We start from the raw sequence: 20,250 nt of genomic DNA, 5'->3' as shown, positions 1-20,250 counted from the left end.
ACCTCTTAGTCTTAGGACTCTTTACATACTTAGAAATTATTAATGAGAAAATATTCATGACCTTGGGCTAGGCAAACAGTTCTTGGACTTGACACCAAAGGTAGGATCTATTTTTTTTAAAAAATCAACACATTGGATTTCATCAAAATTTAAAACATTTCCTCTATGAAAGACCTTATTTAAAGAATTAGGGGGAAAAAAAAGACTGATAGAGAATAGTTGCAAACCATGTCTTCTCAAAGGCTTACACCTAGCACAAAAGGACTCTTTGAACTCAACAATAAGAATAAATGAAACAATAAGAACACGGGCAAAAGATTTGAACAGACCCTTAACCAAAAATATATATATGAATAAGCACATAAAAAGAAGTCCAACATGATTACCTCTCAAGGAAATTCAAATAGAAGCTGCAATGACAAACTATTAGAATGACCCAAATAAACCACACTCAAAATAAGAAGTACTGGCCAGGATGTGAAGCTACTGGGTCTCTCATTTACCTTGGATGGGAATGAAACATTTTAGCCATGCTGGAAACATTAGGTGGCTTTGTACACAGTTAAACATAAACTATAGGATCTAGTTAACACGTGTCCTCGGCATTGAGCCTAGAGAAAGAAGAACTCTGTATACAAAAAAAAAAAAAAAAAAACACATGAATATTCACAGTAGCTGTATTTATAATATCCAAACACTAAAAACAATGCGAAGTCCTTCAATGAGTGAATAAATAAATTACTACCGCCATTCAATGGGATACAACTTAGCAAATACAAAGGAACTAACTCTGGATGCACTTAACTTCCGGGCTGCATCTCAAAGGCATTCTACTAGATAAACAAAGAAAAGCCCATCTTGGAGAGCTGTATACTGTGTGATTCCACTGGCATATATATTTGAAGTGGCAAAATTTTATCAATAGAAAACAGATCTATGAGTACCAGGAATAAGGGTACCAGGAATTAGAATTGGGAAGAAAATGTGAATATAATACACAGAACGAGGGAGCTTCTTTGTGGTGATGGAGTAGTTCTGGATGCCATTCAGGGTGATAACTATGCAAATCCACAGGTGTGATGTAATTTTATAGAACTTTGCACACATACACACAAGTAAAACTGACACAAGTATAATCCGTAGCTAATATTATTGAACCCAGGTCAATGTTGAGGTATTAACAATGAACTCTCAAGATAAAAGATGTTACCAGGGGAAGCTGGGCAGAGGACATATGGAGTATCTCAGTACTATTTTTGCAGCTTCTTGACAGTTGTACTATTTCGAAGTTATTGAGGGGTTTTGTTTATGTGTGTTGTATCTATCAACATCACTGTATCAGAGATTCTGAGAGTTTTTTACATCTTTATTAATTCATTTTAAAATAAAAATAAACCAATTGCACAATGACATAAATAACACACTTTTAGGAAAACTAAAATTATATTTCCAAACACAAAATAATGGCATGAAGAGCAGCATTATTTTACATTTTGCAAATCTCTTTGGTGTCTGGCTTCCTGGAAGTCAGCTGGGTTGTTCTGCTGACTCTGCATTCCATCATCTCTGGAAAACTCCACTGTACAATCCTGAGAGAATGAACGTGGAGAAGGCAAATGACATGTTGGTTTTATTGTGAGAAGAGTTCGGGCCTCACAGACCCTCTCAAAGGGTCTTAGAAATACCTGGGGGTCCCTCGGCATGGGTTAAGAACTCCTGATCTAGGTTATTAACACATGTCCCACAAAATTCTTGCTGTTTGTGTTTGTGTCTCTGTCCTCTGTAAGACTGTGAGCTACAACAGAGCAGGAAGTCTGTCTAAAGTCACCTGCTTCCCTGGAGATCAGGACTAGGCCAAGTATTTAGAAGGAACTTAATATCCATGGCCCCAGAACAAAGACTGAGGGAAGGAAAGCATTTGTTGTTCTGTTTTCTCTTTCGTCTTTAAAGATCTGTAGGTGATTGTGATTTTTAAAGTTTAAAGAGAAAGTCTGGATCTCAAGAGAAGTGCTGTCTGGAGGAGGAGAGCTGGTCCAGGGAGCAGTGGACGGCGGGTTGAAGGACTCACCAAGGCAAGCCAAGTGATTTGCATTCTGAATTCCCTCTGACTTTTCCCTCCCCTTGTCTCCTGCCATCTCTGATTTTTATGTTCCCTGTCAGGACACAGGAGTACATACAGGATATATAGCACATGTTGCAAGGTCTGGGAGGGCTCCTCTGCAGGACCAGGCACAGCCAGGATCAATTAAGTAACAAGGAAGGTAGAAAATATAGCTGCAGCTGGAACAAATCAGTTCGTCAGGCATGGGGGTTGTAGCCCATAAAAGGTCAGCGGGCAACGCGTGAGTAGCTTGGGTGAGGCTTTGGGCTCCATGGAGCTAGAAGGGGCTGAGGACCCAGCATCCAGCATCCTTCTTTCCCATCAGGCACACACCACGGATGGGGTAAGGGTGCTGTAGACTTTACCAGGGATGGACCAGCTTGTGCCCTAGGTGTATTTCTCATCTGGCTTCTTCTCAATTGCTTTCTCCCTACCTCTCAGGCCGGTGTGAGTTATTCTATGGTGACGGGTTGGTTTTATGGGTTGGAGGCGGATGTCAACTACTAAATTTCGATGAGTGAGAGGAGCAGGGCCTGTGTATGAATTAAGGGGTCCTCTTGGAATGAGGAGCAGAGCAGCAACACTCCGTAAAGAAAGCAAAACTTCACATTACATCTTACTACACGCATTATAACCAGAGATCAAATTTCAGGTTAATTTCTAGCAACAAATAACTTCTTTGAAAACTGATTAGCTATTAGCTACCTGCTGTTTGTTAGTTCAGTAACAAAGGATCGATATTTCAAAATGGGATTCATTTCCCGGTTCTAAGCTGTTCTCAGAATAATTACTCTGTACATATGTAATATATAGGAAATATATATGTGTATAGAGAAACATATAGCTTTTTTAAGGGCAAAAGTGTAAACAAATATATGGGGGTGTTTTTGATTATCCTTACAAGATTAAGCACCCTGTTCCATTTTGATCAGAATTCAGGCAACAGTTAGGAAGATAAACTCCAATTCAAATGAAGGATTATAACTGAAAGTAGTAGTGCAAACATATCCAAATGACCACACTTACTAAAAGGTTATCCTTTCATTCAACAAATAATTATTAAGTAACTATAATGTGTGAGATTCAGAGACCAAGGAATTAATGAGATTGGATGGCATCATTTCAAATGGTGTCTATTGGGAAAAAAGATCTCACACAGTAGGACCACAAGGAGAAGGTTGTGGTACTTTCTCATGAGGTAGAGTCTTTGAGAAGACCATTGGCTTACCATGCACTTTTACATACAAGTTTTAGACTCTTAAATACCTTGTGAGTTATTATTACCATCTGGATTTGATTCAGAAAGATCAGGCTGTGTATTCATTTTCAGCAAGCTTGTAAGAAGTAAAAGTGAGACTCAGATTCAGCTCTTTATTTTTCCTGCATAAATTTTCCAATACTACTTTGGGGATGAGAATGAAAAAGACCACATATGTGAAAACATGTTGGAAAGTTGTGTATAGAGATCAGGTATTGTCATTGTTACAGCATTTCCTGTGAATTAATAATTGTGGTGAAGGTTAAAAGAATACAATCCTTTGCCTCTTTACACTTCCAAACAACTTTATGCTTAAGTGCATTCCTTTCAAATCAGTATTTATTGAGTATTTAATGTGCTCTGCTCCTTACCTTGAGGGATTAAAAGGAAAGAACATAATAAATTATCTCAGTTCATTTGTGTTTGGGAATGAACACAGCATGATTAAAAAGGGGACTTTGAAATTATACAACAGCAAGTGGGCAAGGAGGGAGAACTGGTTTCTGGGAGAAGGTGGTTGTTCCAACTGGGACATGGGGAATCAGACTGCCAGGATATCCCCGAAGTAAACACTCAGGACATGGCCAATAACTGGGCACTGGAGCTGCAGAAGAGAAGTTTGACCAGATAGATGAGGAGGCATCATCCCCAAAGAGAAAGAACAATTTTCTGAGTTTGGGACAGTGTAGACATTTGGGGAAAAGGTAGAATGTGTTCCAAAGCACTTATATGAATCTGCTGGACTCTGATGTCTCCTTTCAGATTTTTTTTCCCTGAGGAAAAGAGTGCATTGTGGGTAGCATTCCGCTGACCCTGAAGTCTATTCCATGTGAGTCTTAGATGCTCACCAAAGGAACCAGAAGCCTGGAATACAAGCTCCAGGACTCTGAAGGACAGGGATGCAAAGGAGGAAGTGAGCCAAAGCCATTGGGAAGTGGACTAGGGGTCCCCAATAGTGAAAGGGGATCCTTTACTTTACCCTGAAAAGCATTGATAGAAAGACTTATTGGTAACGTTTAACCCTGAGGAGAAAAACACAAGGTCCTTTCTATCCCCCTGTAGTTATTTGGGACCATAAATATGACTGTCTCTGGCAAAGACCCTCCCCCCCAGTGCATGGAAGGATGTTCTGTGGGTGAATGTGCATTAAGCTTGGACGTAGGGGCTGAATTTTATGCCTTGGTGCCTAAAAGGGAAAAAAAAGAATGAGAAGCATTTTTTCATGTGGATGTAAAACTGGGGAGTAGGAGTCCAGGAAGAAGTTCTCTGTTCCACACGGAGATGAGAAGAGCCCCAATTAGCTCAGGATTGGAGAGGTGGGCTGGGAGAACAGCGGGAGGCAGAGCTGAGTCATCATCATTCTTATAAAATGAAGCACATGTATGCCCAGAGTGGAGGCCCGCGAAATAGTCCTTCCCTGGACAAGGGAAAGTTACCGGAAGGTCTGGGTGTGACCTTGGGTAAGTAAATTGCCTCCAAAGATCCCTTGAACTCATCGATTTAGGATCCAGGGTGGTGTCTCCCACTACACATCTTAGAGAGGGCTGTAAAACAGGTTTCCACCTCAGGTCTGCAGCATCCAGGTTCCCCAAGGGCTCAGGAACCTTCTCAGTCAGAAGTCTCTGAGTACCCAGAAGCCCTCAGGAGCAAGGAGCTGTCTTCACCCTTGGAAGTATATGAAACCCTGCCTGTCTCTACACAGAGGGTTTTTGACCCGTGTTTGCATGGATGAACTGATCAGACAACCCCGGGTACCCTGCAGGGCTTAAATACAGCAGGGACTGTTGTTAATGTGGGACTCATGGCTGAGGACCCTGAGAGTGTCAGGCATCAGAGATCCAGGGGCAGGATCCTGGGATGGGGAGGAAAAAGGAGAACACACAAGACAAATTTCTCTTGTTTAGGGTTTTGACAAGGACCAAAGAAGATGGTTTAAGTCAGAGCAACTCAGAGCAGAGGCTCTGTGGCACCAGGTACAGCCACTCTGGATCCCAGCTCTGCCTCACCAGGCCACCTTGGATCCTGGTTCTGCTGCACCATGGCTCCCAGACATTGGCCAATCAGGTCACCCCTCTGAACCTTGGTTTCTCCCTTGTTTCCCCTCAGTCAACACAGTGAGCCGCGGTGCCAGCTGCCTAATGTTTGCTCTCTAGCTCACTGGATTTCCCCACTGCAGGGCATGTTCCCTTTGATACATCATACAGATTAATTTTGTTCCTAAAATAGGGGTGGTCCTGTTTTTTTATGTGGCAGACATTTGTGAAAGTATTTATAGTTCCAGTCAAGAATGAGAGGGTCTGGGCATCATCCTGGGGTGGGGAGAATGGATTTGCCACAGCAACAGAAGTGAGCATGTGACAGGCTTCCTTCTGGGTCTGGGTACTGGAGTGCTTTATCCAGGGGCCCCTCAGGATGGGGATATGTCCTCCCATTTGCAAGTTTGGCTCTTTCTTCTCCACATCCACCCCCTCAGCCCCTAGTCCCTGCACTGAGGACCTCTGGAGACCTCTCTCCATTGCTGATGGGTTGAGCTCTCAAGCACACCCAGAGCCAAGTCCCACAGGGCCGGTGTGTTTGTTCCCAGGGCTGCCGTAACAAAGCACCATGAACAGAATGACTTACACCCAAGGTTTTTCTCTTATAGTTCTGGAGACCAGAATTCTGAACTCAAGCTGCTGACAAGGCAAGCTCCCCCCGCGAAGGCTCTGGGAAGGATTCCTTCTTTGCCTCTCGTGAGTTTCTGCTGGCTGCTGGTGTTCCTTGGTGGGTCACCACCCCTCCAATCTCAGCTTTCATCACCCCTTTTTTTCCTTATGTCTCTGTATCATTTCCTCCTCTTGTAAGGACATCAGCCACATTGGATTTAATACCCACCCAAGTACAGTGTGACCTCATCTTAAGTAATTGCATCCTCAAAGACCCTATTGTTAAATAAAGTCACATTCTGAGGCTCTGGATGGACATGAACTTGGTGGGGACACTATTCAACCCAGTTTGGTGGAGTTTAACTGTGCTTTTGCAGTGGATTCTGCAGGTAGGTATCTGCTCATCCTGTGTCCTACAGATTTAGAGTTTGCTTTGTCCTAGTATATGTGGGCTGCAGACCCAAAGCCTCCCTGGATTCAGTGTTATCCATGGCCTCTAAATCCAAGTTCGCTGTTTCCTGCCCACCCCAATCTGCTAACATCACATAGACCATTTAGAAGCGAGGTAGTGGAATCTCCTTTCCATTAGTTCCTCTCAGGTAAATCCACCACCCACCAGTCCTCCTCCTCTGCCTTGGACCTCCAGCCAGCCCTGCCTCTTACAAACTACACTTCAGACAAACAACCTGCCATTTTCCAAAGCAAGTCCCCCTGGTTCAGCCCCCAGAGCCTTCTTGTGCCTCACACGCCTCTTCCCTCTTCAGGTGCCTCCAACACGGTGACTCAGCTGTTGTGACTCATCCCTCTCCCCGACTCTGTTCCATGAACACACTCTTCAAACTTCCTTTAGCACCTGGCACCTTCTGCCAAAGCAGGCTCTGTAGGACTCTTTTCTTTTCGGGCTCTCCAGGGTCTGTCCCCCCAGCCTCCCCTAGTGACACATCTCCCTACAGATGTTCCACCACACGATTGGGGTTCGCCACCCTCTTATTCCCTCATCTTTCTTCTGCTTCGGTGACTCTCAGAGGAAGATGGTCTGCAGCGTAATGGAAGCTCAGAGCTCCTTTTCACATATCCTCAATTTCTGGCAAGAAAAAATAGTGAGTGTGGAGGATGGAGCAGGGTCTAGACCATCAATCTAACCCCATTACTGGGGTTAGAGTGTTAGCAGGAAGCATAAATAAACCTGAATGGGAAACAGTGCTTCTTCCCTTCCTCTCCTTCCCCCATTAGATATAAAATGCTGCCCAGACTTTCCTTCTTTTTGTAAAAACATGCCCTTATATCTCTCCTCACGGTTTCATTGCTGCCTTAGAGAGTCAAGTAGGAACAAGAGGGAAGCTACATTAGTCGGGCTTCTTCAACAAAACAATGAACTACAGGAGTATAGAAAGAGATTCATCATGAGGGACTGGCATGCATAATTGTAGAGGTTCAGGAGTCCCAGTCTGCCTCTGGCCAGCTGGAGGCCCAGGAAAGCTGAAGTCCAAACCCTGAAGGCCTGAGATCCAAGGCAGCCATTCATGTAAGTTCCTATTTGAGTCCAAAGGCCTGAGAACCAGGAACACTCACGTCTATGGGCAGAAGACAATGAAGTTCCCAGCTCAAGAGGGGAGGGTTCATTCTTCCTCTGAGTTTTATTCGCTTTGGGCCCTCAATGGATCAGTGAGGGTGATTTATTTTACTCAGTCCACAGACTCAAATGCTGGCCTCTCTAGAAACATACAAACACACTCAGGAATGGTGTTTTACCAGCTATCTGGGCACCCACTAGCCCAGTCACACTGATGTATAAAATTGACCATGACAGAGGCCAAAGAGACAGAAATGTATGAAGGCCTGTCAGGCCTGTTTACCTAGGCTAAGGAATCTTCCTGATTCAGCACCACGTAGGGTACATCATGAAAGATTTTCTCACTTTGCAGGGACTGCAGATTGTACCTGGCACCTGTGCTCTGCTTCCTCCCAACTTAGGGCTGGGCTCACTGCTCTTCTTCCATCCAACTTAGGGCTGGGCTCACTGCTGCCCTTACCACCTTATTTCCAATCTCTCATACATTTGGGTGGGGTTGCATATGTTTCTGGCAATGGGATAGAAGTAGAACAGATTCTTGGAAATATACTCAAAGGAAAGGAGTGTGTCTTCTTCTACTCCTACTTCCAGCTGCCTGGGCTTCAGACATGACGGCTCCATTTCAGCAACCATTTTTAAACCCTAGAGAAGGAGCCTATCCCTGAGTCATTGTGGAGCTGCTGCGTCCACCTCAGACTGCTCACTTGTAGGCTTCATTTGTGTGCGAGGAAAATCTGTTTCTCTTTGAAGCTTTGCTTTTCCTTTGGTTGTGTTTGGCCTCTGTGGGGGCAAGAATGGGGTATCCTGGACCTTGCTGCCTGAGCTTTGAGGACCAAAGATCCATGAGCCACAATTATGAGGATGGGATCACCTTCTCCTGATGCCATCTCTGTGACTCTTAGCTCTTAGGAGCTCATGGCAGCTGATGGCGTGGATGAAATCTGAGGATTTGGAATTACAGCTTCCTGCTATAGAAGGAAACTTGGGCTTATCTTTGAGTGACCGCTTGCTAGGCCCCAGCTAGATTTAACTCAATATTTCTCAACCTGTTTTTCATTACTGATCGTCCAAGACTCCTTTTGGGATATTTTATCTTTAGCCCCCCACCCCCTAAAATTTTAATAACACAGAGGTACTGAGTATCTGTTTATGTACTACTTGTATATCTGTTTCATACATAAAAAGTCTAAGACTTTTTCTTGTGCTCCTTCACCTACAACCAACTATTGCTCCTTTGGGGTTCATATCACCCCTGCTGAGTGTGCATTGCCTAACTTAAGACTTTGTGGACCAAAGAAAAATGAGACTTGTTGGAAGTCATCCTGTATAAGTCATCCTATAGTCAACCTATAGGCTCCTTTTGTTTGTCTTAGCCCTTGAACCACTATAGCAAAATACCATAGTCTTTAATAGCAGAAAGTCATGTCTCAGTCCTGGAGGCTAGGGACTGAGGTCAAGGTGCCAGCATGGTTGGGTCCTGGTGAAGGTCCCCCTCTTTGCTTGGAGATGTTTGACCTCATTTCTTTGAAATCTTCAGGCTTCAGCACGAAAGACCTTCAGAGACCTTCTATTCAGTCTAGCAGAAAACAACAGTCTTCCCATAAACTCCGTCATATAAACTATTGTCTCTGTTCCTTACATGACTTTCTGAAATTGCCTTATTGACTTATGTGTCTACTCATGTTGTCTCTGTGCACTAGAAGGTAACATTCCATGAGAACCTTTATCTTTTTTTTTCTGCTGTCACATCCCACGTTCCAAAAATAGGACCTGTGCACAGCAGGCACTCCGTAAATGTGGAGTAAAAGAAGAAACAACTCCCTTTACCATCCGACACTGTGAGTGTACTGAGCAGAGCACCCCGTCATCTTCTTACCCTTAGAAACACCAAAGATCTTGATCCCGCAACACGCACACGCACCAGTACTCTGGAGTTTACCAAGGATGTTCTCCTTACTTCCCAGGGAGGGCTCTCAGCCTTCCAGGCAGGGCAGGGATTATTATCCCCATCATTTTGGGAAGACTTTCTTGGAGTTTCATATCTGGCTGGTAGGACTGAGGCCTCCTGACCCAAGGCTGGTCTCTGTCCATTACATGCCCCTTCCCACTCACTAGGGAAAGGCCCTCCCTTCCTGCCCATTACACAATCTCCTCTTTCTGGCCTTGGATGTAAGGAGATGGCTCCACTCCTCAGAAAACCAGGCTCCAGGTCAGATATTGATTCAATCGATGTCACTAAGCCTTAAGCTACACTTAGGAGTAACCGGAAAGAGCTATCCTGCTCCCGTCTCTCAGCATTTCCCCAGCAGATCCTTGGCCTGGCCCCAGCCTTCTTCCAGGTATCAGAGGTTCTCTGTTTCTTTCAGCTTAAAGGGCTGTTCCTAGCTGTAGTTGGGCAGAGATGGCTGCTCCCAGGGTGTCTGCAGTAAGAATTGAGGCCAGGAATGGGGTGGGGTGGGGGGGGATGGTTTTCATCCAATAGCTCTCAGTCCAAAAGGGACCTTGCTTAGAAGATGAAATGGGGCCTGTCCTGGGGAGTTCTCAGAAGGAAACCATGTAACATACACAAACACACACATGGATACAGCTTGTCTTTTGAATAATTGTATGCAGCCTAAATGTTCAACAATATGGGAATGGTTAAGTAGAGAAGTATGGGCTATTATCCACGATGAATCCTGGGTAGAAGAACCTAACAATGATCTGGGGAAATACTAAACACAAGCCAAGTGTTAGGTGATCAAAGCAGGAAGCAAAATTGTATGTATTGTCTAATAGCTGAAGAATGAAGAAAAACAATAGCTAGACAAAGACTGAAAAGAAAGATATCAAAATGGAGAATGGCTTTACTGTAGTGATATGGTTGTCTTGTCTTTCCAAATTTCCTGTAATGTAGTATTCAAATGATTTTTCTTAGAAAGCATTAAATGTTATCTTAATAACATTTAACATATCATGATAACATATCAAGATAAATATAGATTTTTAAAAAAATATATAATCAAAAGAAAAAAATTTAAAAGTACTGGCAATTCTACCACTGGTAATATATTGGACCACAGCTTTCCCATTTTCTCTACATGTATACAAGTCTACATTTTATGAACAAAAATGAAATTATACTGTACCTATAATTTATAACTTATATTTCACTCAGTGATGTTTTATGAACACTTTAACATCAGTATTCTCCCACAATATTATTTAAAATCTGCTTAGTTTGTGTCATAATAAATGTTTTGCTATCTAGTTCATCTCCTATTGTATGTTTAGATTACTTACAATCTTTTAATGTTCTGAATGACAACTGTGGAGACTCTTACTAATTTATCTCACACATTCTTGATTATTTACTTAACATTCTTAAAGTAGGATTTTTGCATGATGGGGCATGCACTAACACACACACACATACTTTTATATAATGTCAATTTATATTTTCATAAGTTAAGTAGGAGAGAGTCTATTTTCCTATATCTTTGCCAAAAGGTTGGTTATCTTTTTTACAGTGGTACTCATGTAGTAGCCACAGAAGGACACATTGATGTGCTTCTATTGCAGTTTTGAAAAACCCATTCAAATAGCTTAAGAAGAAAAAAGTGGTGGGCAAGGGAGGAGGGAGTAATTGTTCACATAACTGCCAAGGTGTAGGCAGAGCTCACGAAGATTTGATTCAAGCTCAAAAACATTCCCGGCCTAGGGGCCCATTTCTAGCTCTTCTGTGGCGAGTTTCTCCTGTCAGCTCAATGTCCAGGCCAGAAAAGAAAGAGTCCCATTCAAACCTGAGAACCGAGGCTTCTTGGCCCTGGAGAGGCCTACACATGGCTCACAGCAGACCTGGTGCTGGCCAGGGGTGGGCCCTGGCACACACTCTTGCCCTGGGTTAGAGTGCCATGAATCTTGTGGGCTCCGAGTAGGGGGAGGGTAGCTTGCTAAAGGCAAACCAGGATATGGCCTCCAGCAAAGAAAGAGGCAGTCTTTGGGAGGCTCACGTAGAACTGTACCAAAGGATCTTCACTGTTTGAAAAGGTAACATTGAAATCCATATCAAATCCTATCTGGGTGTTGTTAAAACACATCTAAAATTTCAAATTGGGTGTAGGAAGGGGAAATACTGGGGAATGATAGTGCCCAAATTACTTTGTTATATTGTATGTATGTATGCATTCATATGTTACAATGAATCCCACCATTGCAAATAAGTATAATGTGCCAATAAAATATTTTTAAAAAGCAAATTGCATGTGAGATAAAGGGGGACTATAGGGTCTTACATGGTTGACTCCCTCTGCTTCTGTTCTCTACCCCAAATCCTCTGTTTCTTTCAACCTTGCCTTAACAATGCTGCCTTTTAGTATTGGACAAGTCCTAAATTCTGAGCCTCAGTTTATCTTGTGTAAAATGGGGCTATTAACTGTTATTTTAATCCAGCTGACACAATAGCAGTAAGTCATACTACATGAGCCCATGTCTGATTGAACCTTTAACATATCATGTTTGGCTACTAACTCTGGGAAGAAGATACAAGTAAAGAACTTGACTGTGATTTTCAGATTGCCTCTGAAGAAAAATTTTATGCATGCCCTGGGGAAATGAATATAATTACTTGACAACAATTTTTCCCTCTTCATAAAATAGGGGGTTAGAAATTCCTGAGTTGACATTTATAATTTTAACATAAAGAATTAAGTCCTGTATAAAGTCAAGGTAGATTAGGCCACCGACCAATGATGTCCTCTTTTGTGAGGCAAGCCTGGTGGTATTGAACGTCCACCATGCAGGGGCTGCTGTCCCCAGCCTCAGGCAGGCACTGTGGAGGATGCTTTCTTAAGACTGTCTAACAGTGGTCCATGGAAAAGACACCTTCAAAAGGGTGTCTAATGTCCCCTCTGTGACCCCCAAGGGTGCTATTCTCTCTCATCAGTCTCTCTCCTCATTAACTAGCTATTTTAATTAAATTTTTACTGGTCTCCTGCAGCAGGTGCCTTGGGTAAGCAAGTGCTCATGTTCTATCTCTCCTTAGATTTGGGGCTAGTCCATTGCCCTGGGACCTCTGATTTTTGATTAATTACAGAAAGATCATGAGTTTGCAGATTGGTTGGCTTCATTTCTTATAAGATCAGGATTATGCTTTAAATGTGAGTTTTCCCCCAAAAGCTCAGAGATAATGCAGGAATGTTCAGAGGTGAAATGATTAGATATGAGAGCTGTAACCTAACCAGTGGATTAATCTACTTGATGGATTAACAATTTGGAAGGACTCTATATTAGGTGGCAACTGTACACAGGTGGGGTGTAGTCATTGGGGTTGTGCCTTTGGAGTTTATATTTTGTTGCTGCTGCCTTGACCTCTGTGCTTCCTGGCTGCCATGGGCTGAGTAGCATTCCTCCACCACACCTTTTGCCATGGCGTTCTGCCTCACCTTAGGCCAGGGCAATGGATTCAGTCGACCATGGACTACACCTCCACAACTGTGAGCTGAAATAAATGTTTCCTCCCTCTATGTTGTTCTTGTTGTGAATTTTGGTCACAACAAAAAGTTATCACAATCAGGAAGAATCCTCTTTCAGCTCTGAACATCCTGAGCAGAACCTGAAAGTTCTGCTGTAAGTTTAAAATATAAACCTTGCCCTGACTGCAGGGGTCAGGCACTACACTGCCCTTGTCTTAGAGATTTGCTCTGAGTTCAGTTCAGGGTCCCACACAGCTAAGGAAGAGTGGAACTGGGACTTGAACCAAAGGCTTGTAACCACCGTGCAAAAGGGTTATCTTCTGAGAATGGCAAGTTATTTTGAGAAAGCTACTCTGCTGCTTCAGAGGGGTTGAAGCTCACCAGAAAAGTGGGGACAGTTCACGGAAGGCTTTGAAAGCCAGGTGAGAAGTGCGGCCTTTCAACTGCCCTTGTTAAAGATTCCTGACCACAGAGTAATAAGAATAAGAATCCTGTACTCGAGAAGGAAAAATCTGGCCTCAGTGTGGAGAGTGTGTCAGAAAGGTCACAGCTACAAGAACATGAACTGAGGCCCTGGGGGTCAAATCACCTGGAACAACAATCTTCAATGGAACTTGGTGTGAGGGTGGAGAGCAGGGTGCTGGAGAATCTGTTTGGGGTCTGATTTGTGCTTTTGAGAAGAGGAAGGTAGAGACATAAAACAAATGTATTCAGAAGCAGGAGGAGGACTCGGTCTGGTGGGCAAGGTGAATAATGAGTTTGGTTTTAGACAGACTGAGCTGCATGTCCATAGGGACATGTCTGACAGGTAGCTGGAAATGGGAGCCCAGAAGACCGAGGCAGACACTGGCCTGGGTTATACGGGGTGGGGGCTCCCCAAGGTGTTGTTCTCTGATGATCATGCGGTAAGTGGGGTCTCCAATTTGGGGGAAACTTAACAAAGTGAACCACTCATATGGGAATTTTTCAGGAATTTTAATGTAGCTTGTATGAAAAACAAGCAGTCCTTTCTTGCTCTTTAATGTTGGAGCTCATCATGCAGTGACAATTTGAAATTTACGGCTCAGGCATTTAACATGTTTCAAGGAGAACATTATCATTTGAAAACCTTGCACAGAGAAATGTGTCTGCACGGAGCAGCGACACTATCTTCCTTTTGTAAAGAGACCCCAATCATTTGCATTTTCACTTTTCCTTTCTATCTTGTGTTAAATAATTCTGACATATTCTTCAAATGCAAATTATATTTCTGAATATTTCTCACATGTGATGTTTTATTTTTCCAAAAGAGAGAGAGAGGGTTTGCTTTCATGCGAAAACTCTGGCCATCTCCTGGGTCTTTAACCCCCACCCAGTCTAGTTAAAAAAAAAAAATACTAATTTCATCTGAAATTTCTGGCTAGAAATGCAACTTCGGTCACAAAATGGCTCCTTGAATCTTAAATGGCTGAAGCTCTAGCTGTCCAGATGAATATTCCAAGTATTCAATATTAACTTCTAAAACCTTAACCTTGGGGTTGGGAATAACTTCAAGGTCAGCAGATGCTAGATGTCCCCTTCATCACTGAACTTTTATTAAACCCCTCCACCAATCAGGTATGTAGCCAGCAATTACACATCCCAATGGCTGGCAGAAAAGATGTCCTCACACTAATATAATGAAATTAAACTTCAATTGCTCTTGAAAGCATCCACCAGTTGGTCCTAGGTCCTGCAGCCTTCCATTCCTCACTGTAGGAAAGAGAGGTGGTGTAGAGTAGTTTATGCCTGGGCTTTGCACAGACACATTTGGATTCAAATCCTTTGCCTGATGCATAAATCATCTGCACCACCTGGAAGCTCACCAGAAATGCAAAATATAAGGCTCTATCCAGATTTACTGAAACATAGTCTGTACTTTAATAAAATCCTCAGGTGATTCCCATACACTTTAAAGTTTGAGAAGCATAGCTTGCAAAAAAAAAAAAAAAAAATCAGTTAATTAACCATATTCTCAGTTTCTTTCCTGAAAATTGAGATGATTGAACTTTATAACCTCTAAAAATTCTTTTCACTTACAAAACATCATGGAATCATAAATATTGTTTATTTAAGAACCTATTGGTAGCCTAGTTTTAAAAAAAAAAGAGAAGCTGGGAACAATTTAGGTATAAAATTGCAGGAAAATGCTAACATGAACTATTGTTTAGCTGTTTAATTAGACTATTTCAAAAACTATGTTGGGCAAAATTATATTAAAAAGAAAATTCTGTAGAGATATCAAAAAAAGATCAAGATATAAAATTTAATGATTATATCTAATATGCTAGCAAAATGTTAGTAAAATACCCAGGAATCTGTAAGTAGTTCTAGAAAGGTAGTGAGACGGGAAAGGCTAATTCCTTGACACCGAGTCCTGGCTCCTGAATTGAAATGCGTATGATTTGATAGTAGAAAGAAACTAATCCAACAAGCACCCGTATTTTTTTGATCAACAAAGATCAAATAGAAGACAGAGAAGCTTCAGATGGTCCAGCAACCACCTTATTCATTTTGTAATGAACTCACTATGGCTGCTTCTTCTCCCTGAGAATCCTCCTCCAGCTATTGTCCCTGAGGGCCAACTTAAGTTCCACCTCTTCAAAGCCGAATTCATTCCTAAGCACTCTGAGGTGGAGGGCTTCGTGTGAATCAACTATACCCTCTTCTGACAAAGGGATGGACTTGGACTAGGTACCAGGCAAAAGTGGAAGGAAGGGAAGGAAAGGGACCAACAGAAAGAGAAGGAGGGTGGATGCAGGAAGAGCCAGAGCTCGGGGCAGCCCCGCTGTGCCTGAGCTCTTGCCCCTCCAGAAACCTGCAGATTTTTTTTCTAGTCAGATCTGGCTATTGATAACAAACTGCCTTGTCTGTTTTGCTCCAGGGTCATGGATCTGTTCCTCCAATGAGATCTCAAGTACCATCAGCAGAGGAAAAGATGCTGCTTCTGCTTTTTTTAAAAAAGATGTGTTTGGTCGTTGCTTCCTGAAGCAATTCAGTTGGGAAACATTGTTTATTCCTGTTTATGAGACTAGGGTGAGCCCTCAGGATTGTCAGTGTTTGAGGGTGGAAGGCGGGCCTGGAAGATTGCCTGGCTTTTTAAAGTAACAAATGTAGCAAAGTAGCTTCACTGGATGCAGATAGCAACAAGCATCCAATAGATGGGGCAAAACCAGATAGAACTGAAAGATGAGTTAGACAAACCCACAAGTAGGAAATTTATTAACACTCATTTCTCAATAATTGATCAAATAATTAGTCAGAACATTAAGAGAGGAATAGAAGACTTGAACAATACTAATAGCCACTTTGACCTAATTGATCTTTATAGAATACTCAAGCCAATAGTGACAGATGAACATTCTTCTCAAGTGCACACGGAACTTTTAACAAAACAGGTAAAAGACCTGAATACATTGGGTCAAATCATCCCTGTACATAATGATATTAGTTTAAAACAATAAGAGAAATATATATACCTGAAAAAAATCTTCAATTAATTCTATACTTAAATAATACACTCATGAATCGGAGAAAAAAATGGAAAGGAGACAGATATTTTGAGTTGAAATGAGAATATAACTGCTATAGTGAGTGTAGACTAAATGTGTTTCCTGAAGTCTCACATGTTGGAAGCGTGGTCCCCAGTGTGGTGATTCGAGGTGTTGGAACCTTCTAGAAGGGGGCCTGGTGGGAGGTTATGGGTGATCCACATTGAAAGGTTCCCTGGAGTGACTTGTTTCCACAGCACTGGTTGTTATAGAAAAGGTAACCCTGGCTCCTCTCCATCTTTGGATTCCTATCTCTCCTGTGATCTCTGTCCCTCATATGCACATCCACCTTGTCTAATGGGGTCAAGGGGACTGTCACGTCCATAGTCCAGTTGTGCCAGGGCACGGGAAAGGTTTCTGGGAGACCATAGAAATGCCCAGAGGTGGCATAGAAGGCAGAAGTCTCCATTGAAAACTGTGAACAAGATCCAGTGGCAACAGGCTGAGCAGATAGGACTCCCCTGTCCCTGTGCTGTGACAGGAGGCACCTCCTCTCCTCAGAGTGTTTTGTCCAGGGGTGGCCAGCTGGATGAGTGACACAGGTCCTTCCCACAGGGCCCTGGGTTCCCCACCCATCCCTACGCAGAGAGGGGCTTTCTCTGTTAGGCTGCAGAAGCAGTGACACCATCAGCATTACCTTGTTTAGCTTGCTTACATGACCAGCACTCCAAGGAACAACGGTCCTGGTGTACGTGAGAGAAAGTAGCTTACAGATAACACTCATTTGTCTAGACCCCAGAGGATGTAAGAGAAATCCAGTGTATTAAGACAATATGTATCTGACATCCCAGCCCAGGCTGACTCTTACTGTTCCCTTAACTTGGCTACATCTGGAGAGCAGAAAGGGGACATTCAGGGACATGGTACTTCATTGATTATTTTTATCTTTAAGGATGATACGGGGACCCTTACCAGAAGTTGAACCAATGGGGCTACTCTAGTTTGGACACTTCGGCTTCCAAACTGGCAATAAGCAAAACCTTTTTTTTTTTCTCCTTAACAAAGAACTTAGCCTTATGTATTTTTTTTGATAGCAACAGCAAATGGATTAATAGAACCACATATCAAAATGTGTAAGATGCAGGTAGAGCATCACTTGGATGGAATTTACAGCACTAAACACCTATATTACAAAAAGAGAAAGTTATAAATCCTTCTACCCTGAGAAACTAAATAGAGAAAATGTAACCTAAGTAAAAAGAATAAAGGCAGTAGTAAAGATTAGAGTGAAAATCAACAAACTGGAAAGCTGAAAAAAAATTAAAAATTGCTTTCAAAGGCTTTTTTTTTAGCTCCCTAAAAGAGAAGTAAGCAAGCAGGAAATAAAAAAGAGAAAAAGAAATTAACAGTTACTAATATTATTTTTTTATGTAAGTAAGACAAATAAATTTGTTTTTTTTTTCTTTAATTTTTATTGTTGGTTGTTCAAAACATTACATAGTTCTTGACATATCATATTTCACATTTTGATTCAAGTGGGTTATGAATTCCCATTTTTACCCCATATACAGAATGCAGGATCACATTGGTTACACATCCACTGTTTTACATATTGCTATACTAGTGTCTGTTGTATTCTGCTGCCTTTCCTATCCTCTACTATCCCCCATCCCCTCCCCTCCCCTCCCACCTTCTCTCTCTACCCAATATAATGTAATTCATTTCTTCCCCTTGTTTTTTTCCCCCTTTCCCCTCACTTCCTCTTGTATGTAATTTTGTATAACCATGAGGGTCTCCTTCCATTTCCATGCAATTTCCCTTCTCTCTCCTTTTCCCTCCCACCTCTCATCCCTGTTTAATGTTAATCTTCTTCTCATGCTCTTCCTCCCAACTCTGTTCTTAGTTACTCTCCTTATATCAAAGAAAACATTTGGCATTTGTTTTTTAGGGATTGGCTAGCTTCACTTAGCATAATCTGCTCTAATGCCATCCATTTCCCTGCAAATTCTATGATTTTGTCATTTTTTAATGCAGAGTAATACTCCATTGTGTATAAATGCCACATTTTTTTTTATCCATTCATCTATTGAAGGGCATCTAGGTTGGTTCCACAGTCTTGCTATTGTGAATTGTGCTGCTATGAACATTGATGTGGCAGTGTCCCTGTAGCATGCTCTTTTTAGGTCTTTAGGGAAAAGACCAAGAAGGGGAATAGCTGGGTCAAATGGTGGTTCCATTTCCAGCTTTCCAAGAAATCTCCATACTGCTTTCCAAATTGGCTGCACCAATTTGCAGTCCCACCAACAATGAACAAGTGTACCCTTTTCCCCACATCCTCACCAGCACTTGTTGTTGTTTGACTTCATAATGGCTGCCAATCTTACTGGAGTGAGATGGTATCTTAGGGTGGTTTTATTTGCATTTCTCTGACTGCTAGCGATGGTGAGCATTTTTTCATGTACTTATTGATTGATTGTATGTCCTCCTCTGAGAAGTGTCTGTTCAGGTCCTTGGCCCATTTGTTGATTGGGTTATTTATTTTCTTATTGTTTAATTTTTTTCAGTTCTTTGTATACTCTGGATATTAGGGCTCTATCTGAAGTGTGAGGAGTAAAGATTTGTTCCCAGGATGTAGGCTCCCTATTTACCTATCTTATTGATTCTTTTGATGAGAAAAAACTTTTTAGTTTGAGTAAGTCCCATTTGTTGAATCTAGTTATTAACTCTTGCGCTATGGGTGTCCTATTGAGGAATTTGGAGCCCGACCCCACAGTATGTAGATCGTAGCCAACTTTTTCTTCTATCAGATGCAGAGTCTCTGATTTGATATCAAGCTCCTTGATCCATTTTGAGTTAACTTTTGTGCATGGTGAGAGAAAGGGATTCAGTTTCATTTTGTTGCATATGGATTTCCAGTTTTCCCAGCACCATTTGTTGAAGATGCTATCCTTCCTCCATTTCATGCTTTTAGCCCCTTTATCAAATATAAGTTGTTGTAGTTTTGTGGATTGGTTTCTGTGTCCTCTATTCTGTACCATTGGTCCACCCACCTGTTTTGGTACCAGTACCATGTTGTTTTTGTTACTATAGCTCTGTAGTATAGTTTGAGGTCTGGTATCGCTACACTGCCTGATTCACACTTCCTGCTTAGAGTTGTTTTTGCTATTCTGGGTCTTTTATTTTTCCATATGAATTTCATGATTCCTTTATCTATTTCTACAAGAAATGCCATTGGGATTTTGATTGGCATTGCATTAAACCTATAGAGAACTTTTGGTAATATCGCCATTTTGATGATGTTAGTTCTGCCTATCCATGAACAGGGTATATTTTTCCATCTTCTAAGATCTTCTTCTACTTCTCTCCTTAGGGTTCTGTAGTTTTAATTGTATAAATCTTTCACCTCTTTTGTTAGGTTGATTCCCAAGTATTTTATTTTTTTTGAGGATATTGTGAATGGAGTGTTTTTCCTCATTTCCGTTTCAGAAATTTTGTCGCTGATATACAGAAATGCCTTTGATTTATGCATGTTGATTTTATATCCTGCCACTTTGCTGAATTCATTTATTAGCTCTAGTAGTTTCTTTGTAGACCCTTTTGGGTCTGCTAGGTATAGAATCATGTCATCTGCAAATAGTGATAATTTAAGTTCTTCTTTTCCTATTTTTATGCCTTTGATTTCTTTTGTATGTCTAATTGCTCTGCCCAGTG

The sequence above is a fragment of the Spermophilus citellus genome (assembly GCF_964194105.1).
Source record: "Spermophilus citellus genome assembly, chromosome: 8".
NCBI lineage: Eukaryota > Metazoa > Chordata > Mammalia > Rodentia > Sciuridae > Spermophilus > Spermophilus citellus.
The sequence above is the reverse complement of the archived record's forward strand: the minus strand, read 5'-3'. Positions refer to the sequence as shown.